Genomic DNA, 18,077 nt, shown 5'->3' with positions numbered 1-18,077 from the left:
TTCTTCAGTGTTGTCACATGAAAAGATACAATCAAATATTTACAAAAATGTGAGGGGTGTACTCACTTTTGTGAGATACTGTATATGCACAAATGTGTCACACGAATTGTAACGGGGCAGAGCATAAACAAAGTCAAATCAGGCATAGGTTCATACACAGGCGAAAAGCACTTCTCTCTATACACAACACAATGGCACTGATCTGCCCTGGGATGGAGACTGAAGAGGCTTAAGTACACTTCCGGAAATGTGCAGGCAACCAATCCTGTCGCACAAGGCCGGTGCAGGCATGGACAAGATGTGATCATCCACTAGCAAGCCGGAACATGGCACATGCAGTAGGCGGGGCCTAGACAAGGGGGAGGAGACAAAAGAAACCCATCCCACCACCGACAGACACACAAATGGCACATAGAGCAAACAGAAATACATTGGATAACGTAACACCCCCTCCCTTAAGAGTGACAGGTTCACAACTGTCATTAAAATAACACTGAGATAGTGAGTCAGCCACAACATTTTCAGACCCTTTCTTATGCTGAATGGTTATGTTAAAACCTTGCACAATCAAGGACTACCACATGAGCCATTGGTTGCTGTTTGACATACGATGTAAAAACACTAGGGGGTTGTGGTCTGTAAAAATAGTAACAGGGTCAGAGCTAGAACCAATATAAACTTCAAAATGCTGGAGCGCAAGCAAAAGGGCAAGGGCTTCCTTCTCAATAGTGCTGTAGTTCAAGTGATGATGGTTAAACTTGAGAGAAACTAACCGGGTGATCTATGCCCTGAGCATCTTCCTGAATCAAGAGAGCACCGGCACCCGTACCACTGGCATCTACTTCAAGTTTGAAGGGCTTCACAAAAGACGGAGCAGAAAGAACAGGTGCACTATATAACGACATCTTAACAGCCTTAAAAGCAGCCTTACAGCTAGAAGACCACACAAATGAAACAGAGTTACAAAGGAGATTTGTGAGAGGCAACACAATATCTGAAAAATTCTTACAAAAACTCATATAGTACCCAGCCATCCCAAGAAAGCATTGAAGTTCTCTTTTTGTCTTAGGCACAGGAGTGGCAATGGGCTTAACTTTAGCATCCAGTGGGCGAACAGTACCATGTCCAACCGGTTTACCAAGGTAGGTTACGGTGGCATGACCAAACTCACATTTTGTGAGGTTCAGAGTAAGAGAAGCTGTCTGGAGACGAGCAAATGCACGGGCTAACACACAAATAGGACTATCCCAGGTGTCTGTAAAAATGACCACATCATCGAGGTAGGCTTCACAGTTCTCTACATCTCCCAATACCTGTGCCATTAGCTGCTGAAATGTAGCTGGGGCATTTTTCAGACGAAAAGGCATGACCGTATATTGGAGGAACCTGTCTGGTGTAGTGTAAACAGAAATCTCAGATGCACGTGGGGTGAGTAGAACCTGCCAGTAACCCTTTAGAAGGTCCAGTTTTGTGACAAACTTTGCATTTCCGATTGGGTCAACACAATCTTCCATTCTTGGGAGGGGAAATGAGTCCGCTTTGGTTAAAGCATTGACTTTTCTATAATCTGTGCAGAACCTATAGCTTTTGTCAGGCTTTGGAACTAGCAGGCAGGGTGAGCACCAGGGACTACAGCTAGGCACAGCAAGACCATTCTCAAGCAAGTAGTTTGTATCTTCTATCATAATGGCACGTTTAGTGGGATTAACCCTATAAGCATTTTGTTTAACTGGCGCATTATTACCAACATCAATGTCATGTCTGAGGACAGTAGTACGAGAAGGGGTATCAGAAAACAGTGATGGATATTTCTTTAAAATACTTATTAAATCACCCTGGGCTAGCTCTGACAAGTGTGCAAGTTTAGACTGGATATTTGCCAGCCATTCAGAGTTTGGTAACTGAGCACAGGGAAAACAAGCCCTACCTAAACTGAGACCATCCACCTCAGGAGAATACTCAGACAGCAGCACGCTCATAGAGGCAGCAGCTACTGACGTGACAACAGGAACTGAAGAGCCAACATCCATGGTAACATGAGAGATATAAGGCTTGAGCATATTCACATGGCACACACGAGACTTTCGTTTCCGGTCAGGGGTTTTCACAACATAGTCTGTATCACTCAATTTAGACTCAATAACATAAGGACCTGAGAACCTAGCCCGGAGAGCAGAGCCAGGTAATGGCAATAAAATCAAAACCTTGTCACCCGCTTGGAATGTACGCACCACAGCCTTTTTATCAAAACGAGCCTTCATACAGGCCTGAGAGGATGCCAGAGAACTTTTGGCTAACTCAAAAGTGCTCCTGAAAGGAACTAACATAATCTAGGACATTCCTAGTTAGTGGTTTCACCGGACTTGGAGACAGGAACTCTTCCTGTTAAACCTTTAAAGGTCCTCGAACAGAGTGCCCAAAGACTAACTCGGCTGGACTGAAACCAACTGACTATTGTACAACATCATGGATAGCAAAAAATAACAGGGGAATCCCTTCATCCCAATCTTTTCCCTTACCTAAACAGTAGGTCCTAAGCATAGACTTCAATGTCTGGTGGAAGCATTCTAATGCACATTGGGACTCTGGGTGATAAGCACTAGAAACCTGATGACGCACGTTCAGTAGTGTCATAACCTTCCTGAACAGAGCAGACATAAAATTTGAACCCTGGTCTGACTGGATGTGTTTTGGCAATCCAAAAGTGGTACAAAACTTGACAAGACTTCTGATGACAGCACGGGACTTTATGCTACGCAGGGGTATAGCTTCAGGGTACCTAGTAGCAGCACACATCAAAGTTAGTAGGTATGAATTACCAGACTTGGTTCTAGGAAGGGGACCCACACAATCTATTAAAATTCTTTCAAAAGGTTCTCCCATAACAGGTATAGGTTGAAGTGGAGCTGGGGGAACGACCTGATTTGGCTGCAACCTGACACACATGACAGGAAGGGCAATACCTGGCAACCTCTGACCTCATAGCAGGCCAAAAAAAATGCCTTAACACACGGTCATATGTCTACCTCACACTGAGATGACCAGTGAGATCATGGTCATGGGCAATACTCAACACCTGGGTTTGGTATGGTTTTGTAAGCACAACTTGAAAAACTGACCTCCAATCCTGCTCAGAGTTCGGGGGTGTCCACTTATGCATTAAAACATCCCCATCAAAGAAATACGCTGTAGAACACTGAGGTAACTGTGCCTTATCTACAGCAGCAGCCATACAGTGAGACAGCAAAACATTGAACACGAACTGTTTTCTGGGCAGCCACAAGCTGTTCTCGACCAACACCACATTTACCACATTCTTCTTCCAATACTGAAGAAGTCTTAGATTCAGGAAGAACCCCAGGACTAGAACACAAATCTTGGTTTTCAAACAAGGGATTGTCACTACACATAAAAGAGTCTGAAATATCGACAGCACCTTTCATTTTGCAAGCTTGGGCGCATGTCATTACACAGGAACCGAAGACAGAGGGAAACTCATGTAAAAGCTCATTGCTCTCATGCAACACGGGAGCGTCTGTTACAACAGGTAAATGGAAAACCTTTCCACTGGCTAAATCATTACCCAAAATAAACAAAACTCCCTTAACTGGCAACTGAGGTCGAACTGCAACCTTAATGAAGCCAGACACCACCTCAGAACGAAGATAAACCATATGCAATGGAGCCTTCACTACACCACGTTCAATACCCTGAACTAGAACATCTGCACCACAGCTAGAGTGTTCAGACAAAGGAAGGATGCCTTCCAACATAAAGGACTGAGCGGCTCTGGAATCTCTCAGAATATGCAGTGGTTTACGGTCCGAATCAGTATCAGAGAGTGAAACTACGCCATCCAGAATAAAGGTTCAAATGCAGTATCAACTGAAGAAAGTGAATGCAAACTGTCACAGTGTTGTCGTTGTACATGCACTAAAACCACACCCTTAGGACTGTTTTGTGCTTTCCGTCGATATTTGCGCATTAACATGGGACAAGCAGCAATGAGGTGACCAGATTCACGACAGTAAAAACATTCACGGACTCACTAGCATTTTTAGGTGCGCTCACAGGAGCTTTCGAGCTGTAGCTGCGATCAGAAATATCACAACGCGGAGGGGAAAATACAGTTTTGTGCATGAGCACAAACTCATAAGCCAAAACGGCAGCATCAGTGAGCGAAGAGAGTTTTTGCTCATTCAAGTAAACCACAATTTTGTCAGAAATAGAAGTCTTAAATTCTTCAAGCAGGATCAATTCTTTTAACTGATCAAAAGTAACGACCTTATTGGCGCACCACTTATCAAATAATGCAGACTTTTCACGTGCAAACTCAAGATATGTTTGGCTGGCAGTTTTGGCATGCTTTCGAAATTTCTGCCAATAAGCTTCAGGGACAAGTTCATATGCCCGTAACACAGCTGATTTAACTGTTTCATACTCCAAGCTTTGTTCCAACGTTAGAGCAGAACATATTTCTTGAGCTTTTCCCACAAACTTGCACTGTAGCAATAAAAAGCAAATATTTCTAGGCCACTGTGGCAGCAATGTGCTCAAACACAGGGAAATAGGTGTCCACTTCACTTTCCCTAAACATAGGAACTAACGCAATGTGTTTACTAACATCAAAACCAGCAGGACTTACAGACGAGGTGCCACGATGCGCAAGCTCTAGCACAGGTGATGACTGATGAACAGGTACAGGAAGCGCAGGTGCAGGAGACGCAGGTGAACCGAGAGCTGGCCTATTTCACAGCGCCAACTCTAACTCCAACTCCTTCAGCTTTATCTCCTTCTTGGTTTTCAGCTCCAGTGTTTGGAACTGCAGTAGCTGAGCTTGGTACTGCTGACAACTTAACTCAAGGTCAAGTTTCTTTAGTTGCAGTGCGAGCATGGGTTCCTCTAATGGATAGTCTACTATCGTGGGGTGTATGCGCGTCGGTTCCTCGGGCTTGGCCCCAGCCTCCGCTGCAGCCAGATCCTCAGAACCACTGACCAGTGATGCAACACTGGGATGGTCTGAGTATTTCAGAATCTCCTGGGAACTGTCATGCATGACAGTTTTTAGAATTTATACAGAATGGTGCAAAAAAAAAAAAAAAAGCATCCAGTGAGTGCCAGTTCTATGGCAAAAATGCCTTGATGATGAGAAGAGAATGGCCAGACCAGTTAGAGCAAACAGGAAATATACAAAAACTCAAATATCCATGCTTTACAACCATGGTGAGCACAAAAGCATCTCAAAAGAGACAACATGTCAAACCTTGAGGTGGATGGTCTACAGCAGCAGAAGCCCATATCAGGGTACACTCTTGTCAGCCAAGAACACTAATCTGAGGCAACAGTGGGTACAGGTTCACTGAAACTAGACAGTTGAAGACTGGAAAAACATCACCTGACCTTTTCCAATCTTCACCTGTCTAGTTTCAATTTGAATCGGAATCCACTCGGGGCTGCTGTACATCCTACTCACCCAGGAATGTGTTGCAACATATCACAGGAACTACATCATTAAGTTTGTTGTCGACATCACAAATAAAATTCTCGCTCAACAATCTCCCTCTTAATGTCAGAGTGAAAAGATGATTGTTGACTTAAGAAGGACCCAAGTATCTCTTAGCCCTTTACACATTGGCAGTATGAGAAGCTGTATGACAGTGAGTGTGTTGAGGGTAGGGAGAATTTTAAACTGTGGAAGGCAGTAAGTCACCAGAACTGGAGTTAAGAAATTCTGTTTAAGAACAAAAACCCTAACATTACCTTAAATGGCTGCTGTTCTGGATTCTCATATGCAGCTAATTGTGCCCATAAAGTCCTAGCTAGTCTTGCAGTCTCTTATAGCCAGAGTGCTTTCAACAGGCTTCTGAGGTACCTCAGTGAGTGGGGCAAACCTGCCAATAGACAAGGAGTGGTGATCCCATGGGTCAGCCTTAGCATTAGCCTTGGCTTTGCAACTATGCTGCCAAGTTGTCACCCATTCGCCTCACTGTAAGAGCTCTAATACTGGAATTATAGGGTCATTGTTTCAGCCTACAGCATGCAGAACTTCCTCTATCGGATCTATACTCCACTCACCATCACCAGTCCTGTCTAACATCTGGATATATATCTCTAATGATAATTTTCTCAGTCAGAGACACTACTAGTCTACATTTCTCACACATAAAATTATTTAAAATGATGGAAGAAGAATAAGCATCTTGCACTTAAAACAATGATTAAAGTGAAGATTGGCTATTCTGTAATAGTTTGGATGTTACATTTATTGTCACTGGCTGATGGAGACTTTTGGGCAGATCCAGTAAGAATAGTCTCTGCTGTCTTAAAAAAAAAAAATGTAATACTAGCAACTCTCAGAAGAGACACAAAATGCAGTAGCAGTGGTCATCTCACTTTGAAGCACGTATCCAAGTGTACAAAATTAAATAATGGATTTATTTTTATTGTTTGAGTGACTAAAGAAACGACCATAACCATCAAAGCCAAGGTTCAGATTCAAAGAAATAGCTTAGGCCTTTAAATCATGATGCTTGTTCCTTTAACACACTATTCTGCTGCCAAACACAATGTGTTGCTAATTATTATTAGCACTTTAATGGACTTGGCCCGCTGTGCCCAGAGGTCAATAATCCAAGGGTGACAGTAACCTGAAGGAATTGGCCTACTGAGGAACACTAATCATGGTGCGCACGCGCACACACACACACACACACATATTTGCACTTCTCTCAACAGGAGTGACCATAATTAGGCTAAAAAGTGGCTGCTGCTAATTAGCATGACTTATCCGTCTGGGTCCAGGATACATATTGTGTGAGCTCATCGGATCTGAGAGGTTACGTTCATAATCAGTGGTGTGGTTTGATTGGGCCATTTTAGGTGAACTGACATAAATTGTGTGTTTCAAAGCTTTGTTTGTGGATGTTTATCTGATTTTATTCTTCAAGACAGGATACTGTAGGTTAGCAGGTCTTGAGGAAAAATACTGCTAAGTGGTTTTGATGTTATGTTTTGTGTTGTGTTGCCTGTGATCTTGTTCGTAAGTGGGTGGAAAATAAGCCTGTGATGATTATTTCAGTTGTTTTTTTTTGGGTGGGGGTCCTGTTCTTACAATGATGAGTCATGATGATCTATCTGGAGGAAAATACGAGGAATTGCATAGGCAAGTGATAAATATTCAGTAGTGTACCTCACATATCAAAATCTATGTGACATCAGGGGGTTAGTAATAAAATTACAAAGATATATGGTTTATAAACGTATTTTATATTTAGCCTAGCAAACCATGGCCCAAAGTACTCTTATCACCAATAAGACCAAATTTATATCATCTGTGCAATTAATATAGACAAAAAATTTTCCCCTGTATTAAAGAAAAGAACAAACCCCATTTAATCAAAGCTCATTTATAATGGAAGCCTAAGGGCAGTTGTTATTGCTCCAATATTTTTTTTCTTCTGTGTGACTATGCCAATTTCAAGCATAAATGGCAGATAATTCTTGAGCGAGAGAAAAAAAAAAGAATTAAATGAGAGCTTACCTAATAGCTAATAGTAGTCCAAAAACTGAATAGCTGACTTTTAGGCTTTTGTACCTTGTGCAAATTAAGGTTTACTACAATTATGATTATAAATGCACTGTAATACAACATACTGTATATGTACAGGCTTCAGGCTCTATACCTACTCTGCTTATGCTGACTTTAACTGGGCTGCTATTCAGCTCTAATATGTTGTGGGATTACTAAATCACAATCAATGACTCTAATACAATATTTACATTCTATATGCATAACTGCTGTACTGTATGTATATATATAATTGCTTATCCAGAGTTTAACCACAGACCAAAGTTCAATGCTACTTGTTACTAGTAATACCTCTGCATTAATAAATCATTCTTTTGACTTTTTTTATTTTTATTTTGAATACATAGAGCAGTTATTCTCCAGTATTTGTGAATGTGTTAATGTTCTAAGCAATTAAAATTTCTAACCTATTACACTGATCAATACCAGGTGTCTGCAGTAGCAGTTTGGCCGCATTTGCCTGGAGCTCATGAATGCAGCAGAAAGGAATACAGTGCCTAAAGTCTGCATATATATTAAGCATTACAGTAAATTATTGATCACAACTTTATGATCCCGTATCATATTAAAGCACTAGACTTAATATAGATACAGGCAAATAGTACCTCTGGGTCTGTATTAGTGATTTATTCCAGTTTGGTTATTTCGGCTCAAGCTGTTTGCCAACTGGTATTGCAACTATGCAATGCAGAAGAACGGAATACTCATGTAAACTTTGCACATATATGAAGTATTACAGTAGATACCTCTCACCCTATGTGTGAGAGGCTTTTTAAACAGTTTTAAAGCAGTTCCCACCTATGTTGGACACTTATTGGCTGCTTTTCGTAATATTTCGCTCCACGTCATTCATTTAAAAATATATTTATTTGTAAATAAAATGTTACTTTTCTAATGAAAGAAATGAATATGGTGCTACAATTATATTTTTGTCTACAACACCGATTTCAAACATTTAATCATATATCGTATATGTGTGTGTGTGTATATATATATATATATATATATATATATATATATATATATATATATATATATATATATTATATATGTGTGTGTGTGTGTGTGTGTGTGTGAGATTCAGATTCATTACACAAAGTGAAATATTTCAAGCCTGTTTTTGTTTTAATGTTTTAATCTTGCTGATTATGGCTTACAGCTCATGGAAATAAAAAAATCCAGTATCGCTAAATTTAGAACATTAGAACATAAAATTATAACAAAGAATTTATAGTACAGAAATGTTGACCGTCTGAAAAGTATGTTAATTTATGCACTCAATACTCGATCGGGGCTCCTTTTGCACGAATTACTGCATCAGTGCATGGGGTGTATTCGCTATTATGAAAATGGCTAATTGGGCCCAATTTGGACATTTTCACTTAGGGGTGTACTCACTTTTGTTACCAGCGGTTTAGACATTAATGGCTGTGTGTTGAGTTATTTTGAGGGAACAGCAAATTTACACTGTTACACAAGCTGTACACTCACTACTTTACATTGTAACAAAGTGTCATTTCTTCAGTGTTGTCACATTAAAAGATATAATCAAATATTTACAAAAATGTTAGGGGTGTACTCACTTTTGTGAGATACTGTATATATTACATACACACATACACACACACACACACACACACACACACACACACCACCTAAACATTGTTGCAGACCAAGTATACTTCATGACAACAGTATTCCCTAATGGCCATGGCCTCTTTCAGCAGGATAATGCACCCTGCCACATTGCAAAAATTGTCAGGAATTGCATGAGGAACATGATAAACAGTGCAAGGTGTTGACTTGGCCTCCAAATTCCCCAGATCTCAATCTCATCGAGTACCTGTGGGATGTACTGGACAAACAATTCTGATTCATGGAGACCTCACCTTGCAACTTATAGGACTTAAAACATTTGCTGCTAGCATCTTGGTGCCATATCAGTCCTTTAGAGGTCATTAGGAGTCCATGTCTCATTGGGTCAGAGCTGTTTTGGACCTACACAATATTAGGCAGCTGGCTTTAATGGGTTTGTTGTTGTTCGTGTTTTTATTATTTTTTCTCCCCTAACTGATATATTCAGTAAGTTTTTTTTTTTCTTCTATTTTTTCTTTTGTTACTATAGGCAATTGTCCTATGTCATATGCTGCTTACAAATCTGGAACCCTCCTAAAAATCTGAGATTGATTAAATTTTTGTGCACTTTTAATAAGAAACTAGAAATACAGTTGTTCACTATTGCATCTAACTTGGGTTGGTTTACCTTTTCTAGGTTTTTGTTTGTTTGTTTTTTTCTGTCACTATTTATTCAGAATCATATCTTTTTGTTTTTATTATTGTTACACAGATCTAACCCTGAGATTTTATATTCAATTTAATATTATTATTATTATTATTATTATTATAGTTTTCTATAATGCAGAAACTTTGTTTTCAAAGTGACTTTTTTTTCTTATTACCGATGCTTCTCTAATGCTAAATAAGCATTATGTTCAAACAAAGTTAACAGTACAACCTTCTTTAACTAATAGGCATTTTACATTTAGCCTTTAGCAAACCCATTCTATTTTCAAGCACCTACCCAGAAAAAAATGCAAAGCATCTTATAGTCTGTAAAATGAGTTAGCTTATAATTGTGGTGATGGATGTTGGTTTTCAGTGTAGATTTTCATCATGCCAGCTTTTCTTGAATTCCAAATACATAGCTGATTTTTGATCTCTGAAGCCTCATACCATCCCATTGCCAGCATATGTTATGAATAAATTGGTTCCAGTTTAATCAAATAGGCACACACGCAATAGCAAGACAACACACCAATATATCACTCATGCAAATCAGCCTGTGAGGTTGGAAGGTCCTAAATTATTTCCAAATCACTTGTAGCATCAAGGGAGATGTCACTCTCAAATGAAAGCTGAGGATAAAATTGGAAGACTGCTTTTCAATGAAAGCAAAATATAAAATGGAATACATTAAGATATCTAGGCCTTGATAAGTAATTTAATTCTATCATGCAGATTTAATATCTTAACATGCGACACAATAGTGCAATAATAAGGTCTAACTTAATCCAGGCATGCTGGTGATTGAGTATATATAGGAAGAGGATAAGAAACCCATGAGCTGTAGTTCACAAAGTCAGAATTGTGACATAAGGTCTACGGGCAGTGACAGGTTACTCACAAGGGGCCCTGGGGGCTTTACCAGTAGAGGGCCAATGACAAGCTTTAACCATACATTTAAACTGAATTAGTATTCATTAGGACATTAGGAACATTAGGAAATGTTACTGATGTGTGGATCTGAATTTGTAAGCAATTACCAGTCAGTTATAACCAAATAGGGGTCAGATTAAATGGATAACTGTAAACCCAACTAAGTGGGTTGATCAAAATAAATACATAAATAAAGTAAAAACTTGGAAATGGGAAGAGAAGCCAGAGAATGTCAATTGTCTCTGATGGTTCTGATTATAAACAAACCCTGATCTAAAATAAGAGTCTTGAATCACACATAGGGAATCCGTGTAGGAAAGTTTCTATTTACTTCTGTTTCTTGTTTGGAAGGAGGTGTTGCAAAGGTTTGAAGTCTTAAGTGCAGAGAGACATTTCTGTCTTTCTTTACACTAGGCAGGGGGTGTATTTTGAGCAAAGTGTTCTCTGCAGTAACACTGGAGACACACTGTATTTCGCACACATGCACACACAAGCCCAAATGTGCTGCATTTGCCCTGCAGAAAGCACCACAGGACACATATCACTTGTACTCACTTATAGACTAAGTAGTTTGCCAAGAGAGACAGTTTTCCCCCAAAAGTATAATCTTTTATCCTCTCTTGGCCATAAATCATTAATCACTGCACATTTCTGTTCAGTAATATTAAGATGTTAGCTGTACTTTTTAATAAAGGTTTCTCATTTTTAATGAATGCTTTGACCAGACATGCCTTCAAATGATTTCCTCTCACCGCCCAAATAGGCCTGTCATGATAATTAATTTATCGACTTATCGTGCAATATATGGACATGACCACAATAATTTTTGCTGACTTTGATATTGCCCATTGTGTTTACATGTTTGTTTACATACAATGAATGTCATCATACCATGTTTGGTGAGTAGAGATTGATGCAAATGCAGTTTAAGCATTTTATTTAAGAGGCAGGCAGACAAATCCAAATCATGAATCAAAATCAGTAAACAGAACACAGCGAACAGCAAAACCAGGGATAATCCAAAATACACAAAAGAGAAAACAAAACTAGATCAATACACGCTGCTCTCTGAGGGCTTCTGCATGCGGCGCTTGGTGCATGGGGGAAATTCCTAACACACCAACATTTTAGCCATTCATGCTGCTTCTGTCCACTTGTCTGCTCTAGGGCTGTCATTAACATTTGACCTTCAAATATTCTGCAAATTTAAGATAAAAATGCATTTAAAAAATGCATATTCAAAAGTAAAATTTTTCATTTATAAATTTAAGATGTGTAGTAAGCATTAGCACCAATTCTAATTTATAAATACTATGCAAAAACAACACACAAGATATGAACAATGCACTAACAATGTTTGTTGAAGAAGAAAAATCTAGTTCTAGTGTTTAAAATAATAATTAATAATAAAATACTGTATTTCAATATAACATGTATCTACAACATATTACATGTATAATTGCCTTTATTAGCTTGAATGTCTCCATGTTTTCTTTCTTGGTATGTTAGCATGATAGCTGTTTGATGTGCTGTTTCAAAGATTCTTAGATACTTCTAAATCACCCAAATCATATTAGCTTTTCAATTTATCAATTATTTGGTGTCACGAAATGGAGGCTGAGATGGAAGCAAGTGCAGGTTTGGCAGATTTAATAAAACAAAGTCCAAGGATAAGGCAGAAATCCATAGTCAAAAAACAGGCAGAGGTCAGGTGATCAGGCAAATAGGCAAAACTAAGCAGGGCAGAGAATCGAAGTCAATAGAGTAAACAGAGGTAAAATCTCAGAATGGCAAACACGACAACAAGGGTTGGACAATGACAGAGACTAGGCAGCTGAACATATACTTCACAAAATCTAAATGTTCACAAAGTCTCTTATATGCTGTGTTTGTGATTGTGTGTGAGGTTGGGTGCAGGTGTGTGCAATCAGAGTTCTGGAGAAGGTGGCCGTGTGTGTGTGTGTGTGTGTGTGTGTGTGTGTGTGTGTGTGTGTGTGTGTGGGAAGTGTAGTTCCACATTTGTTTGTCGGCCACAGTGCAGGATGGGAAATGTAGTCACTGGTTTGCTGTGACATGACATTTGGCATAAAAACTTACTTTAAATCGTGTCCTATTGCTTGGAACCAACTGCAAATCCATCTGTAGCTTTACATTTTAGCAGTGAATTATAATGTGTTTAAATGATAAATTTCTCTTTTTTTAATCTATAAAGTATTCTTATTTATTTGCTGTTCAATTTCCAAGATGGAAGTTAGTTGTACTATAGACTATAAATAGCAGAATTTCTACAGAAAAGCTACAATCTAGTCTTTACTGAAAAATTTTACTCACCACATATCTTTTTTGAAATAGGGCCATTTTTATTGACTATTAAACCTAGGTCAAGCATGGCAAATATTAACCTGTGAATATTATGTTTCCGTGTTGCATGAATGACTTCAATGAATGTTTATGTAGAATCCAAAAAAAACACATGTATGTCTCTCAGATTAAATAGCTGCATATTTCTATAGAACATTCTCAGAATGGCATTGCATAGACATCTAGTTGCCTTTAATTGCCCTTAGCAAGGTTTTGAAAAGGCCTTGAGGACTATGAGTAATTAGTAGACTCCTGCAGAGCTTTAAAATACCACAATTTACTCTCCTCAAAAGGCAGGATTCCCCTTTATAGCCAGAATTGTGTTTTTCTCTCCCTCCCACACACAACACAATGACCCTCACTTACTCAGAATGGCCAGACTGTCACTCCACTCCCTCTCCGCTTTCCCACTCTCTCAAAGTCCATTCAACTATTTTTCACAAGTCAGTGCCACAATTAAGCATGCTCTCTCTCTCTCTCTCTCTCTCTCTCTCTCTCTCTCTCACACACACACACACACATTCAGTCACTCACTCTCTTTTTCCCCATCTCATTTAGAAGCAGCCACGCTCCACTCCTCTCACCAAACCCCACAGGCAATTTAGGGAAAGTAGGCCAAAATGAAATATGGGTGCAATAAAACACACACAAGACTTCAATAGCACTAGGGCAATAAAATCCTGTGCAAGTGTGTACATGAAGGAACACTAAACAGTGTGTTAGATGGCTAAGTGTGTTATTAGAAGATGGCCAAACAAGGTCCTGTCTCTCCCCCAGGATGCCATGTGTTAGTATGAGGGCCATGGAGCTCTAAAACCCCTGATGTGGATTTTACAGCTCCCCTGAATTATGCAGCACATTTCAGATGAGTGGATTAATGCTGAGTTGAGTGTGAAATGCTTGTGCACTAAAGTGTGCCAAATCCTGTGAGACAGTGAGAATGCTAAGGTTTGGAGGCTGCTAAGGTTTGGAGGTCCATATGGTTAAATATGTGCATTTCTGTTCTACATGGATATGGTTTTTGTATTATTTGGCCCTCAAAATAAAAAAAATAAAAAAAATCCAACATACATGCATACATACATACAATCGTATATACATACAATGAGAATAAACTGCAGCAAAGAGTTCAATGCACACATGTGCAGGATACTTAAATTATTGCTACCATGTTAACTACAGATAATGCCAGTATTTCAGCGTATGTGAAAAACACAACATAGAGATGAACAGTGAGATTCTGTAAGTAAAACTACCATCTATGTACACCCAATTCAAACATTAGCAATATTCTATAAACCTCTCAGAAATTGCTAAACAAATATACATAACCCAGTAGGAGCCATATGACTCCATGGTTATCTTTGTTAGAAACATGCTAGCACTAACTGTGAATATTTGCCTCCTCAAACAGCGAACTGTATAGTCAGTGTTATAGATTTAACCAGCTAATAAGTCTGTATGTTGATTGATCTAAAGCAAACTCCCACTTTGTCTACTGTTGATGCTGTGAGCAGCGATGTTGATTTAATGTTACTAGCTGAGTTCTGCATTGAGGAGAAATTCCTGAGTTCACATGTAGGAATTCCGAGTTGAGGGGGGCATTTAGTTGGGTTTTTGCTAATCAGAGGTTGGAAATTCATAAGTTTTAGTTGAATGCAGCATAAAAATAGTTAGGTCAGGCACTGATTTCAAGTGAGCAGGCTTGATCAGCAGTCAATGTTCCAATTTGTCCCAAAAGTGTTCAGTGGGATTAAAGTCAAGGTTTGGGCCACTTGAGTTCTTACAGATCACTTTTGGCAAACCATGTCATTATCTAACTTGGTTTGTGCACAGGGGCATTGTCATGCTGAAACATTTGGGCCCCTTAGTTCCAGTGAAGGAAAATCATAATGCTACACCATACAAAGGCATTCTAGGAATTCTGTGGGGATGTAAGGCCAACTTTATCCAGTCCATATTTTCTATCACACACTAACTCAGGCTATTTGCCCACCAATAAAGTGACCTTCCACATTCCCAAAGCCAGTTTCCATTACAACGGTCTAGTCCAAAGTCCATCATAATCCTGCGGCTCAAATGGCATTACACCTGATCCCCATCCTTCATCTTGCAGGTTGTATGTTCACAGGATGGTTCAATTTTGATGGTTGCTTTTTCAGGCTGAGCACAACTATGTTACATGGGTGGCTTGGTCTACAGATGCTACAGATGTCAACCGTTGGACATCACCTCCAGGCCTGGTTTCAGGGGTGGGTCTCAGTAACCTTAATCTGGTCAGCAAACACTTTTATGGATCATTAGGATTGCCCATGATCTGACCTCTCCCCTTAGGTATGTTCACCAAGGATAGCCCTCCTGGGACCATTAAGGAGCATTGAAGCCTCTTCATGATGTCTGTGGACTTGATCCACATAGAGGAGTATTTTTATTGAAGTATATACATTTGTTAGTTTATTTACAAGAAACTTAGCTCAATACAGTTGCAATCAAAATTATTCAACCCAGAATTCAACAAACTTTCAGCTGTTTGCAAGGAACAAATCAAACAAAATTGAAACAGTTCAACACAACAAATGCTCCAAGTGGTTTCCCCAAATTCAACTGAATATGCAACTTATAATGAATTCTCCAGTCTCAAAATTACTCAACCCCCTGAATAGTATCCCCCACAACAACACAAATATGCAAAACAGGTGTTGTCTCAAGCACACCTGATGCAACTAATCAAGGGCTTCATTAGTTTCATTCACTGAAATTAGCTTAATTGGCTATAAACGGCAGCAACCAGATTTCTGAGAAGTCATGTTGTAAAAAACCCTCGAGTGACTGCAAAATACCTGCAGCAAGAGTGGCAACGGGCACTGAAGTTTCAGTGAACACAGTAAGGTGCATACTAAACACAGAAGGTTTCCATGCCAGAAATCCAAGATGTACACCACTACTGACCCAAAAGCACAAGAAATGTCAGCTCAAAATCATATAAATAAGCCACAGGAGTTTTGGGATTCTCTTCTGTGGAGCGATGAAACAGCGATGGAACTTTTTGGCACTTTTTGGATCAACGGTATGTCTGGAGAAAGAAGAATGAAGAAAGAACACTCTGTCCACAGTCAAGCATGGTGGTGGCTCGATGATGATCTGGGGCTGCTTTGCATCCTCTGGCACTGGAAACCTGTAGCATGTGGAAGACAAAATGGATTCAGTGAAGTATCAGGAAATCCTAAGAGAAAACATCATGCCATCTGTGAGGAAGCTGAAGCTTGAGCATCATTGGACTTTCCAACAGGACAATGATCCCAAGCATACCTCAAATTCCATCAAGGCATGTCTTGCCTGGGCAGTCTGTTTCCTGTGTGTGGCTAGTAATGCTGCACAATGGAGAAATGAAAAGTGGAAATAAGGAGATGGTAGCAGAGGGAATAAATCAATCACACAGCATTTCACATTAACTTTGTTGTATTTATATAAAACAGTTCTCTTTCTTTTTAATCCTTTTAAATTAATGAAATCTTTTAGCTTTGTGATCATATAGTGGGCACAATTTTGCAGATTGACAATTATAACAGACATTTTCAGTGAATTACAGAACAATTCAAATTCAATGTGAAGGAAAACATCCCCACCTAGTGGTGAACATGTACATTTCAATTCGAACAAGTAATGAATCAATTAAACACTTTAAAACAACCCATTTTACAACATACCTGCACAATGGAGACACAAAAAAACGGAGATCGTAGCAGAGGGAGTAAATCAATCCTACATAAAACACAGGATAACACAAAGAAATTACTATCAGGACTCGTAATACAAAGTCAAAATTACAAATTCAAGAGATTCATAACATGTTCACTGTAATGTATATTCACAATAAAGCAGTTATTTATATGTTTTAAACCCTTTTTAACTGATAATTCCCAGACCGCTCAGAACGTGCAACCTACCCACAGCGTTTCACATTAACGCTGTTGTGGGCGGTCCCTATTTCACTCACTAAATGCCATCACTCGCACATAGATGGTGCTGTCCCCATTTTGCAATAATTTATTCTATTTACACTCCATTACATACACCCGCTTAAATTATGCTAAATCTGGGAAGCACCTGTACAATAGAAAACTTAACAATACAAGACCCAGAAAAGGGGGGGGAAAAAGAAAGATGACAGTGTAAATGTCCTTGACACATTTCAGCGTAAATATCAATTACAAAATTCATCCATAGGAAGTATGCAAATATGGACTGATACCAAAATTGAGACTAAACAGACAAAAGAGATGCCCTAAACACCTCTCTTTAAATACACAAGTCAAGGATTGAAATGACTTCTTAAAAGACAATATCTCGACATAATTCATCCATGAAAAAGGCTTTTCACCATGTCAAACAGAGAAATCACTGATGGGAATGAATCATGCACAAACTGACTATTCATATCACAGATCAGTCTTTGTGGAGGTTTAATGGTCCTACCAGCCCTAGTACTAACTGTGTCTGTTTGAAAGTGTTCTGGATGATTGCAAATTAACTTAGTCAACTGTATCTGAAACAGGGTTATTGACTACATGTGAAGGTGGAAAAACTGGCATAGTAAAGGAGTGCTGTGAGGAGCTCTGATCCAATTCACTGTCAGGAGGTAGTCCTTCATCCAACAAATGCGCAATGTCACACCCTTATTCAGTACATACAGAGCTTTTGCAGGTATCAGAGTCTTCCTTCGAATTGGAATTCTGCACATCCAAAGAATACTTACCTCCAGACAAAGCAATTTAGTCACTGTCATTATCAGGGCAGTTGTTCTGATCAGACTGCATAACCCAGTGAGCTGTTCTTGCATCACTCTTAGGATGATCAGGCTAAACACTTGAATGCAACTTAGATGGTAAATCGACTCCATCATCTTTGTACA

At 39.2% G+C, this 18,077-nt stretch overlaps 1 long non-coding RNA gene across 1 annotated transcript; it reads right to left on the bottom strand.

Annotated features, from left to right (window-relative positions):
- Positions 1–12,297: 12,297 nt before the first annotated feature.
- Positions 12,298–17,375, bottom strand: LOC128606900 (uncharacterized). The gene is made up of 3 exons (XR_008385766.1): positions 16,873–17,375; positions 16,475–16,536; positions 12,298–16,340 (listed from the first exon to the last, which is right to left on the bottom strand). It is a non-coding gene; the product is annotated as an uncharacterized LOC128606900 (long non-coding RNA).
- Positions 17,376–18,077: the final 702 nt, after the last annotated feature.

This window comes from Ictalurus furcatus, chromosome 4 (assembly GCF_023375685.1).
Source record: "Ictalurus furcatus strain D&B chromosome 4, Billie_1.0, whole genome shotgun sequence".
NCBI lineage: Eukaryota > Metazoa > Chordata > Actinopteri > Siluriformes > Ictaluridae > Ictalurus > Ictalurus furcatus.
The sequence above is the reverse complement of the archived record's forward strand: the minus strand, read 5'-3'. Positions and strand labels throughout refer to the sequence as shown.